The sequence below is a fragment of the Lissotriton vulgaris genome, chromosome 10 (assembly GCF_964263255.1).
Source record: "Lissotriton vulgaris chromosome 10, aLisVul1.2, whole genome shotgun sequence".
Lineage (NCBI taxonomy): Eukaryota > Metazoa > Chordata > Amphibia > Caudata > Salamandridae > Lissotriton > Lissotriton vulgaris.
This window is the reverse complement of record NC_141698.1, coordinates 1,144,148,639-1,144,160,684: the sequence shown is the minus strand read 5'-3', so window position 1 is coordinate 1,144,160,684 and position 12,046 is coordinate 1,144,148,639. Positions and strand designations below refer to the sequence as shown.

General features: G+C 44.6%; 1 pseudogene; it reads right to left on the bottom strand.

The window, feature by feature from the left end:
• Positions 1-8,487: 8,487 nt before the first annotated feature.
• Positions 8,488-10,932, bottom strand: LOC147689485 (uncharacterized; annotated as a pseudogene).
• Between the last annotated feature and the right edge of the window lie 1,114 nt (positions 10,933-12,046).

The following is a 12,046-nucleotide window of genomic DNA, read 5'->3' as shown; positions in this document are numbered from 1 at the left end:
CTCAGGGTCCCCACTGAGTGTCACCGCCAGCTGCGTGTCGTCGGCATAAGATGTCATGGTTAAGCCACTTTGTCTGACGACAGCAGCCAGCGGTTTCACATACAAGTTGAACAAAGTGGGGCTCAACGCAGATCCCTGAGGTACTCCTAGTCCCAAAGGGTGGAAAGAGGACTGACCAGGTGGGATAGCTACTTTAAAAAACCGGTCCGAGAGGAAAGAGCGGAACCATTGAAGAGCTTTCCCCTCAAGTCCCACTTCCTCCAGCCTCCGCAACAAAATGTCATGAGACACAGTGTCAAATGCGGCGCTCAGGTCTAACAAGATGAGCGCCGCTGTCTGCCCCGCATCCAGCACCGAACGCAGATGTTCGCTCATAAAGAGCAGCGCAGTTTCGGTGCTGTGTTGTGCGCGAAAACCATTCTGGCTCTCGTCAAGAATATTATTGCGAGAGAGGTGAGCAGACAAGATGGAATTCACGTGTGCCTCAGTGACCTTGGCGGTCCAGGGCAGGAGGGAGATGGGGCGGTAATTCTCAGGTAACAGAGGGTCGAGACTAGGCTTCTTCAAAATGGGGCTGACCACTGCTTGCTTCCAGGAGGCAGGAACCACGCCCTCAGCTAGTGAGAGATTGATCAGGTCCAATATAGGCTCACGGCATAGGGGCGGGAGAAGAGTAATAAGCTCTGGCTTCAGAGGGTCTAGAGGAGAACCAGATTTAAAACAACAAACAACAAGTAGGAGGCCTGGAAAACAATGAACTGAAACAGGCCTATAATAGCGAGGCAAAGGAGGCATGTTAAACAACACAGCTTTTAATGCAATAAAATACAAAAACGAAAATCTACAGGGCTAAACAAGGTGTACAAGTTACACAACAAACACACCACACCTACACACACACACACACACACACACAACAAAGGCATTTATTTAACACACACTAAAAAACTGAAATGCCCCCCAAAAACACATTTTGCAATTCAATCCAATGCCATCCATGCCCTAAATGATGTTTAAAATAAATTCAACACACACCAAAGTAACAGTTGTAGTAGTAAAATAATTTATTTGATTTGGTTTAAATCATAAAAAGAGTGGCTTAACCGCTAAAACACATAAACACATGTGACGTAAAATTCATGAGTAAAATACAAGTTCGTTAATAAACTTCTCATTTAAAACATTTTTTGATTAATAAAACAGAGAGAAACAGTGCAATTGGTGCGTTTGGTCTTGTAGGAGTTATTCTGACTATGAGATGTCTGATTCTTATACTGGCTTCGGGATAATTGTCTAAGCTTTTTCAAGTTCAAATTCTGTGTCTTTCTTTTCTAGTGCGTTTGCAGCTAGATTTAAAAACTTTAATGATTTACATACCAGTTGCACAGTTGACCCTCCTAAACATTTTATTACTGTGGATCTACAGGTCCTTATCTGCTCTTTTTTCATTAACGGCTGCAACAGTTCTTTCCGTTTAGATGATAATACCGGGCAAATACAAAGTAAGTGGAGCATTGATTCGTCTCCTTGTCCGCAGAGGCGGCAGTTGAGGTACTGGGTTTTTCAGAACCGGTACTGATCAGGTAACCCAGCGGTGCCAGGGACAACACCCAAAGACCTCGAGGATTTTCCTGATTCAGACACAGAAACCAGAGTCTTCTAGGTGAAGTCAAAGATCGAATTTATTGGCTGCAACCAAGTAACAAGCGTCCTAGAAGTACAACAACACGGTGTGTATATTCTCAGGAGACTGCTCAAAATTACAAAGCCAGGCTTCTCCTTTTATACAAAATATTAAGCTTCAGACAAACATTCTTAGATTTACACTAGACTATTAACATATTTTCACTACAAAGGAAAAGCAGAGTCATGATGACAAGTCCACATTTCAGTTCGTCCAGCCCGTGACGAATTACCCGGCACGGCCCAACATTTTCATCAGATATCGGTGAAAAAGGTTTATGGCCCGTTGTGCTTTGATGCTATCTCGTTCGGCCACTGGGAGAGGAACTGACCAAACAGGTTTGGGCTGGGGCAATGGTTCCAGCTTGCCTAGGTTAGAGAAAAGTCAATTAAGGTGTATGTGTCCTTTGATATCGAATTCAGCTGTAGTTATAAGCCTATGTGAAGGGCAACTCACAAAATGGCTGCCGTACATAAAATGGAAGCCAAGGGTTCAGGACGAGAATGGCGATTTAGAGGTGAAATCGCCACTCGAATATGACGCAAATGCTTGTACATAGTGTACTAGCCATTATCGGTCTTTTCATATAAAAATCGTCATGTTACGACAAAGTTTGTTGCACGAGTCCAGAATTTTCAGAACCACAAACCCTCCTTTTGCCCTTACATAGGCAATTTAACCTAATCTCATGCTAATCTGAGTCCAGGTCTATATTCCTAAAGTCATTGAGATGTTGCTGTAACATCATTCTGGTACTTAGTTTGTCTTTTGACACAGGCTTCCTTACACATGATGTAGCACAGAGGCCACATATTGCAGGAGCACACTGCACGCACAGACAGAACAGGAAAAGAATGGCTAAGACCATCCCAATGACCATCAGAATTTTCCATCCCCAGCCGGATATCAGTTCCCAGAACCATCCCATAAAAGACCAATCTCCTTTATCCACATGAATAGATTCGGAAATCTGATGCAGTTTGGAGATGGCCTGGTACACTGTTGAAGCGTTATCTTGAATGAAAACACAGCAACTCGATTGGATCAATTTACATACCCCACCTCGGTCTCCAAGTATTACAGCTAATGCGACCCTGTTCTGAAGGGTCATAAGACAATCCGACTGGAGCTCAGCAGTCAAGTTACTAAGGGCGCCAGCAGTTTCAACTATGGTGGATTCAACCACCCTTGTCAATTGGCGAATGTTCCTGCTGTTCACCACAGGCCCCCAAAATGGCAGAAAACCTTTTATGAAGTCTCCAAATTCTTGTCCTGCAGTGTCGTCTTTACTCATGACACCTCTAACTATCCTTGTCTTATGGTATTCTGCCGCGGCCGTGTAGGTGGGAGGCAACAGGAACGAAATGAAACACGTGGCCGAGAAGTCAGGGGGCAACCATGTATAGGCTCTATCATGGCAGATGAAATAGGTACCTTTAGCTGCTAAAAACGCAGGGGAAGTCTGAGACCCAAAAACATACGTTTCTGTGCAGATACTTTTCCCTAACTGAGCTCTGGGATTGTTGCCAGTACCTTGCAGACACAGGTGACCCTGATGGGGTACAATCCAAATCGGGGACGATCTCTTTGCATGCTTGCCCTCACTCTGAGTATTTCTATACTCCGTTATGTAACTCATCTCTGGGAATCGCTTTATATGAGTCAATGTTTCTGCTCATATTTGTGATTCCCACCACTAATGCCTTGTTGCTTGAGTTACTTCTTGTGAAGCGTGGGGGATATGGTTCGATGGCATATATGAACATCGTCTGAAACGCCCATAAAGAACCATAGTAGCTGAATGGTAAGACAAAATATGGGATACCCTTATCTGTCATATGTGGCATAAGACCACACACCCAACAATTGGTTGTGTTCATTACTAACTGGTGTTGGTACAAAAGCTGGACAAATGAATTATTGACAAATTCCAATCTTCTAGCAGACTCGTGTTCAGGCAGGGGGTGAAAAGAATGCAAGGAAATAGAAGGAGGAGGTAGGGGCGATGTAGTGGGTGCAAATGTCACTTGTAAAGAAAATAATACATATCCTATTAAAAACATCATTGCACTGAATAACAGAAAAATGCATAATAAAAAAAAAACGTTTCTTTGTCATCAATCCACATATTCTGGCTTTAAAGTTCACAGCTTTGGCAGATCTCTCCATTTTGAAAAACTCCATCCTCTATACAATGCTGCCTGCGATGGGAGGTTGATTCTTCTAAGGAGTGCTTCTGTTGATCCAGGGCAACTCCCTTAGACCAACCAGTACTGTCGACCTAACGTCGTCAGCTGCACCTCAAAGACTTTGGGCAATCGCGGCCATAGCAGCGGAACCCGGATGGCGGTTCGAAAAACAAAAATAAGCAAGTTTCTCAGATGGGAGAGCTGCGCTTTCAACAGTAGAAAAAAAACTTTTATTAGTTCGCTTTTATTAGTTCGTATTTCTCGGCCTCAGATTATACCGTTGTTTTCCTGGTATCTTATGGTCATGGAACAAGAGTTCAGGTTCTGTAGTGTCCAATCGGGCTAATGGTGGCACAGCTGGTTGCAAAATATTGTCACTCTTTTGTAAAGTAATTCTTCCTTTCACATGAGCATCACTGAAAGGCAGGAACCATGGCACAGTATCAGTCTCTGAGTCGGCGACACCCTCCTGGACCCACCGGTCATAGGGCAGAGGCAGAGGGATCTGTTTGCAGTGGATCCCGTGGATCCAGTTCTTCTTTCCTTCCACTCGAACAGCTGATCTTGTGGAAAGAAGGACGAGGTGTGGGCCGGTCTACCTGGGCTGGTCGTTCTTTGTTCGTTGAAAGTTCTTTATCAGAACCCAGGATCCAGGATCGATTTGATGGCCTGGAGCTTCAGAGACCGGAGGCAGGGAGTCATGGACCTGTTGGTGTAAAACACATAATTTAGCCGTCAATTCGAACAAATAGTCAAGCAAAACGGGGTGTTCGACTTCACTGAACTTGGTGGGTCTTGGCACCCCCATATGTTGGCCGGACGGCCAAAGACAATTTCATAGGGACTACGTTTTACTCGTGAATGGACAGTCACTCTGGTGGATAGGAGTGCTAAGGGCAGAGCGTCAGGCCATTTAAGACCAGTGCTTGCTTGAATCTTGGCTAGTTTTAACTTTAGTGTGCCATTATAACATTCTACTAGTCCAGCTGATTGGGGGTGATTTGCAGCATGAAACTTCTGTTGAATGCCTAGCCCTTCACATACTTTCTTCATCACTTGACCCACAAATTCACTCCCATTGTCACTCCAGATCATTCTAGGCATTCCGAATCTGGGGAAGAACTCTTTCACAAGGGCTTTCGCTGTGGACAAGGCAGTATTGTCCTTTAGGGGATATGCTTCTACCCATCTTGAGAAGGCACAAACAACAACGAGTATGTATTTTAAGTTGTTGCACCTCTCTATGTGGATGAAATCTAGCTGCAAAACCTCAAACGGATACGTAGGAGGTGCAAAATGACCAGCTGGAGTTGGGTTTCCCCTACCAGGATTGTGTTTCAGACACACCATGCAATTCTTGACCACATTCTCTGCACACTTAGGAATTCCAGCATTTTGCCATACTAGAGCCAACAACTTGCAAATCCCTTTCACGCTGATGGGAGCCATTCCATGAGCCATTGTAACCACTGCCAGCACGTACGCATCGGGTAGCAACCATCTCTGATGCTCTGATAGTTCAACCCAACAGCCATTTGCATCCATTCTACCCGTACTTTCTCTCCACATGTTCACCTCTTTCTCTGTAGCCTCAGCTTGGATCGATTTCACACTCTCTATCGTGTCTTCACACATTCCAACATCGTCAACCCATCTTGCAGGGCCTGCAACATACATTCGGCTCATCACATTCCTTGCTGTTTCTTTTGCGACTTCATCAGCAAATGCATTTCCAGGACCAACATCATCAGTCACCTTCTTGTGAGCACTACATTTCACAATCGCAACTTGTAGAGGCAAGGTCAGTGATTCAAGAAGCTCATTCACCAACTGACCATGCTGGATCTTGGCTCCATGCGAAGTCAGAAACCCACGTTCACGCCACGGACGTCCAAAACTATGAGCCACACCAAATGCATACTGACTGTCAGTGTACACATTTACTTTCATTCCTTTTGACAACACACACGCCCTTGTAAGTGCAATCAATTCTGCTGCTTGAGCTGAGTTATGTGGAATACGTGCAGTTTCAACGATTGTATGCAAAGTCGTGACAGCATATGCTGCAGTCGTGTCACCATTCGGAAGCTTGAAGCATGAACCATCCACCCATAAGATACCATCACATTCAGCAAGAGGAGTATCTTGGAGGTCTATTCTCCCTTTCGTTTCTTCTTCTGTTCTAAGAAAACAATCATGCTGCTCTTCAGCATTCTCTGTCTCAACTGGAATCGGTAACAACGTGGCTGGGTTTAGTGTGCTGCATCTTTTGATGTGCACATGACTCGCTAACAAGGTTAATTCGTAACCCGACAATCGAGCACTAGTTAAGTGCTGTGTCTTGGTTCTGTTTAGTAACGTGTTCACTGCGTGTGGAACCATAACCACTAACGTGTTATTCATCACTAAACCAGCAGACTGTCGAATAGAAACAGCTGCTGCCGCCGTTGCTCTTAAACACCTTGGCAATGCTTTAGCTACTGGGTCCAAAGTGGACGAAAAATATGCACATGGGCGCTGCTTGTCTCCAAACAACTGTGTCAACACTGATAATGCACAACCTTTTGGTTCATGGACATACAATCTAAAGGGGTTACTGTAGTTGGGGGTACCCAACACAGGAGCCGAACATAATGCTGTGCGTAATTCAGAAAAACTTTTCTGACACTCTTCAGACCAAGGCACGGGATTGGGTGTATCTTTACACGTTAATGCCACCAAGGGTTTGGCCAGTAAAGAAACATTTGGAATCCACTGTCTACAGTACGATGTCATACCCAAGAAAGCACGCACTTCTCTCTGTGTTCTTGGCACACTTAATTTTGCTATTGCCTGAATTCTTTCTGGGGTCAGTTTCCTTCCCTCCTTCGATAAGAGGTGACCTAAGTAGGTCACTTCTTGTCGACAATATTGTAATTTTGAGAGAGACACCTTGTGATGCAGATCACACAAATGACGCAACACAGACAACGTGGCTTCTTCACAGATTTCCTCAGAATCTGCAGCAACAAACAAGTCATCGACATACTGAATGAGGGTAGCGCCTTCAGGTAACACAATCGTATCAAGCTGTGTTTTTAGAGCTTGACTATATATTGATGAACTTTCACAGTAGCCCTGGGGAGCGCGTTTAAAGCGGAAGCTTCGTCCTCCTAAACTGAAGCCAAAAATATCCCTACTCTCCTCAGCAATCGGGATGCTGAAGAAAGCATTCCTCAAGTCAATCACCGAAAACCAGGTTGCAGAGGCTGGAATCATAGTCAATAGGGCAGTAATGTCAGGAACAACTGGAAATTGTGGCACAACTATTTTATTCACCTCTCTAAGATCAATCACAAATCTGTACACAGGTGGCTGAGAGGGATCAGTTCATTTCAAAACAGGCAGAACAGGACTATTGCAAACGTTGCCTCTTGTCTCTTCAATCACATCTTTTTCAATCAGATCGTAAATGATCGTTAACAGCGCTTTTTCACCTTCACTAGACATTTTGTATTGGGGAATTTGTGGCATCCTAACATTAGCTTTCAATGTCACAACATATGGTGGTATTTCCAAGAGACCCACATCGTTAGGACCAGTAGCCCAAAGAATATTAGGTAGAGACGACAATTCTGTCGGAAAGTCATCCCTTGACAAATACATTGGAGAAACCACTTTCTTACCTAGTGTAAGTTGTACTCCCGAAGGAGAACAGTACAAAGTCTCATACAATCTTTTTAACAGATCCAATCCCAACAAGTTTTCACCACAACCTGTTGTTAGAATAAGTGGTGCGTCAAATTCACAAGGACCAACAGACAGGAACGTAGGACATGAAATCGGGTTCCTAACTGGGGCGCCAGAAAAACCTACAGAAACATTCATTTCGCCAGACAAAGGTGCGCCAGTGAGTTTTGAGTGCATCATAGAACTCTTTGTAGCACCAGTATCCAACAGAAAAGGTTCTGACACACCTGATGTAATCACCTCAACGTATGGTCCACTCTGATCTACTGGAACTGAAACAACTCCCTCTCTTTTGTCGTAATTTGACAATGGCCGCGTTAGCGCTTAGCTGTGCTACACGTTTTCCCGCTTAACTTGGCTATACATGGAAACGCCATTTTGTATGTTACGGCGGCCATCTTAGATCATAAGTGGCCTCGTGGCTAGCGTGCCCTTTAGTCCGTTGTCCGTGCCACTGACCACTTGAGTTTGCCCAGCAACAGGCTATTTTTAGTACTGGTCAAGCCTGTACATGCGCAGTCCCCACTGACCAGTCACCCCTCAGGAATGTGCTGCCAAACTGACCAGCGGAGTTGTAACCCCTCCAATGAGCTGGCTGTGTTCCAAAAATGACCATATATGTACATAACGCTCTGTAACTTTGTGCCGCCTATCTTTTTATTACCTACAAATTGTATAAAAGACCGGGTCACACCGATGTTCGGTGTGATACTTCTTGCATTACCGAAGGGTGCTGTAGGAATGTACCACCACCCCATGGGGTCTTAATAAACTTGTTCTTTGAATTTTACAGTTTCCGTGCCAACAGTTCTTGAATGTAAGTGGGTTATCTTCGGAGCATGTAGGCCTTGGGAACCCCGATACTACACTTTGTCTATGGCTGTCCTAGCAATCATTACCTTCCATATTCTCATCTTCTGCATAGTAATCATCGGCATAGTACTAAGCTGTCCTACCAGATGCGTTATTCTGCTGATCAAACCTATTCATAGAATTTTGAGGTGGAAGGGAACGTGCATTCTGAGGGACGTTTCCACATCCTCTACCTCTAGGTGCTTGCTGAACACCTCTACCTCTTGTGTTTGACACACTATTTGCGCGCTGTAACAGAATAGGGCAACTGTACTTAAAATGGCCTTCTTCCTTGCAATACGAACACTGATTGAGACCTACAGGAACGCGTGGCTGGGTATACTCTACTCTTTGCCTTTGAAACTGTTGAGGTTTCTGATAATTATTCTGATAGTTATTCTGACCAACATTATTCTGGCCACTACCACCACGTGGCGGATATGCTTGCTGTAACAGGACCTTTGTTTTCAACTCTTTAGTTTTCTTTTCTGCTCTGTCTTTCTCATCTTTGTCTCTATTGTCATAATACTGTGCAGTAGCCAGTATCTGTGCTGAAGAGGAAACTGCCCATGAACTCTCCGAATCCTTCAACTTCCTACACAACTCTGGAAGCAGATTGTGCACAAATTTATCAACGAACAGTCGCTGACCACCTTCCGTACTTATATCTTGACCACTGTGGTCGACAAACGTTTCTTCAAACCTGGTGAAGAAATCAGACACAGTTTCATCTTTCTTCTGCTTACACGCAGACAACTTATCCCAATTTACACGCATTGCAGGCATTATAGTTTTCATGTAATCAATGATCCTGCCAGGGAGATCTGCTACCAAAGGCTCAGGTTTAGCACCACCAGTTTGTAGGGCATCTGTAGCAGCAATATTAGCCCATGAGTCACCTAATTCTTGGCATGGTCTGTATGACGAATCTTTCCCCATAAAGGTTGTGGAACAACATTCCCAAATAACATATCGATATCGGCTAAATTCATAATGCATGAACCTGCAGTCTGCGACAATTCCTTGTAATACCCTGCAGGATTTTTACGGGGATCAGGCAATGTCTGCTTAAGGGCTAAAACTTCAGCTCGTTTCCATGGGACATGTACCCACACACGCTGAAAATGTGGCAGAATAATCGGATTAGCATTCGCGTCCCCATCTCTCCAAACTGGGGGGACTTCTCTCATGGGATATTGTCTTCCCTTCTTTTTGGCAGAAGAATCAGACTCAAACAACGACTTGGAAACACCTTCAATCCTAAGTGACAACAACGTCGCAACTGCTTTCCTAACATCTGAACCCACAATTGTGCCTTTTGAAAATTCAAACCGTACATGGTTCAACTCGGGCGGATTAGAGTCCAAATCATTTTCCTCTAAATCTTCGCATAAAAAAACACACATTTTCTCAAAAAGGTATCTCTGTTTTGATGCTTCCCACTGATGGAAGACATCCATAACAGATTCTAGATCATATATTAACAGGTTAGTCACCCATCTATGCGCCAAATGACTTAACGTTTCTTTCTCCCTAGAATCAGGCTGTTGGCTACGCAACCGTTTGCGCTCAGAGGCATGAGCCGGACTTGCCGCTCCAAAGAAAGCATATAGAATACTAGTAACAGTGCTTGCTACTCTCTGACGAACAGAGGGAGAAGTCGATGAAAAGACAAGTGGGAAGGCAGGGTGAGACGAGACAGATGCAGAGGCAGTGTCAGAAGGAATACCAGGAGAGGTAGTCGATATAGTAGTTAAAGTTGCAGGAAGTATAGGAGGAGCAGGTGTAAAAGCCGGTGGCCCTTGGGGAGGCAGCACCGGAGGAACAGGAGCCAGCTGAAGAATAGCTGGTGGGTGCTGTGGAGGAACAGGAGGCATAACAACCATGGGTTGCACAACTAAATTTTGCGGAGGTGCTGTAGCATTTTGGGCATAGGGGGGTGGTGAACTTAACAAATGCGACATTAGGGGATCTTTTTCAAGCTCTTTTGCTGCTTCTTGCTGAAGATGCGGCAAAACCGGATAACATTTATCTACTACCATTTTACGTTGCCTGTGCAACTGCTCACTCATTTGTTCTTCTTCATTATCTTTATACTGCATAGCAGCTTGCATTATTGAGATACCCCTTTCTCTCTTATTTTTCTTCGCTAATTTAATTTCCTTTTGTTTGGCCTCCTTACGCCATAGGCGGAAAGAGTCAAACATTGCCGGCCGGGCTTTCTTCTTAAAAAGTTTAACTTCGAGATTATCTAGGATTTCCGTATCAAAGCTACCATATTGGGGCCATTTTAAAACACCATCTTTTCTGGTGTATTTGATCCACACTTCATTGTGTGTGATGGGGCCTACTCCATGTTTCACATACAGTTCATAGGTTGGAGTTCCAATCGGAGGAACCGGACACGAGTCCTCCAGTCGAGAGTTCCTATTTACAACCAAGACAAAACAAATTTCCAAGTCTGCTAAGACCAGGCATCTTCGCTCTCTAGTCTAGCTTCAAACTTCCAAGGGTTATCGATTACGATATTCTCGTGAATACACAAGTCCTTCGGATTTGGCGCTTGCAAGTTCCAAACAAAACAAGACTAAGGACTAACTGGGAGACGCTCCACTTATACTTAACTGAGGTATCGATGGTTTCACCAGAAGACTCGTCTATCGTTTCGCTCTACCAAACATCAAGGGTCCAAATCAGGGCGATAGCCAGGGCAGCAGTCCTTTGTAGCCGTCGGGAAGCGGGGAAACTCGCAGCAAAGACTTTCGGACCACGTCAACATGCAGGGGTCGATGAAGTGGCGGCCTTCCTCCAGAATTTTCACACGAAGCTCCTCACGAACCTCAGGCTTGGACTGGTACCGCTGGAATCGCCCCACGTTGGGCGCCAATTGAGGTACTGGGTTTTTCAGAACCGGTACTGATCCGGTAACCCAGCGGTGCCAGGTACAACACCCAAAGACCTCGAGTACTTTCCTGATTCAGACACAGAAACCAGAGTCTTCTAGGTGAAGTCAAAGATAGAATTTATTGGCTGCAACCAAGTAACAAGCATCCTAGAACTACAACAACACGGTCTGTATATTCTCAGGAGACAGCTCAAAATTACAAAGCCAGGCTTCTCCTTTTATACAGAATATTAAGCTTCAGGCAAACATTCTTAGATTTACAGTAGAGTACATATTTTCACTACAAAGGAAAAGCAGAGTCATGATGACAAGTCCACATTTCAGTTCGTCCAGCCCGTGACGAATTACCCGGCACGGCCCAACATTTTCATCAGATATCAGTGTACCCCCAATAAAACCCGGCTCCTCCTCATCATAAAGCAAAGAAAAGAAGAGAGCAGGGACAGGTGTGAGCAAGATTAGGCAGGGTGTGTGTGCGATGAAAAAGGTTTATGGCCTGTTGTGCTTTGATGCTATCTCGTTTGGCCACTGGGAGAGGAACTGACCGAACAGGTTTGGCCTGGGGCAATGGTTTCAGCTTGCCTAGGTCACAGAAAAGTCAATTAAGGTGTATGTGTCCTTTGATATCGAATTCAGTTGTAGTTATAAGCCTATGTGAAGGGCAACTCACAAAATGGCTGCCGTACA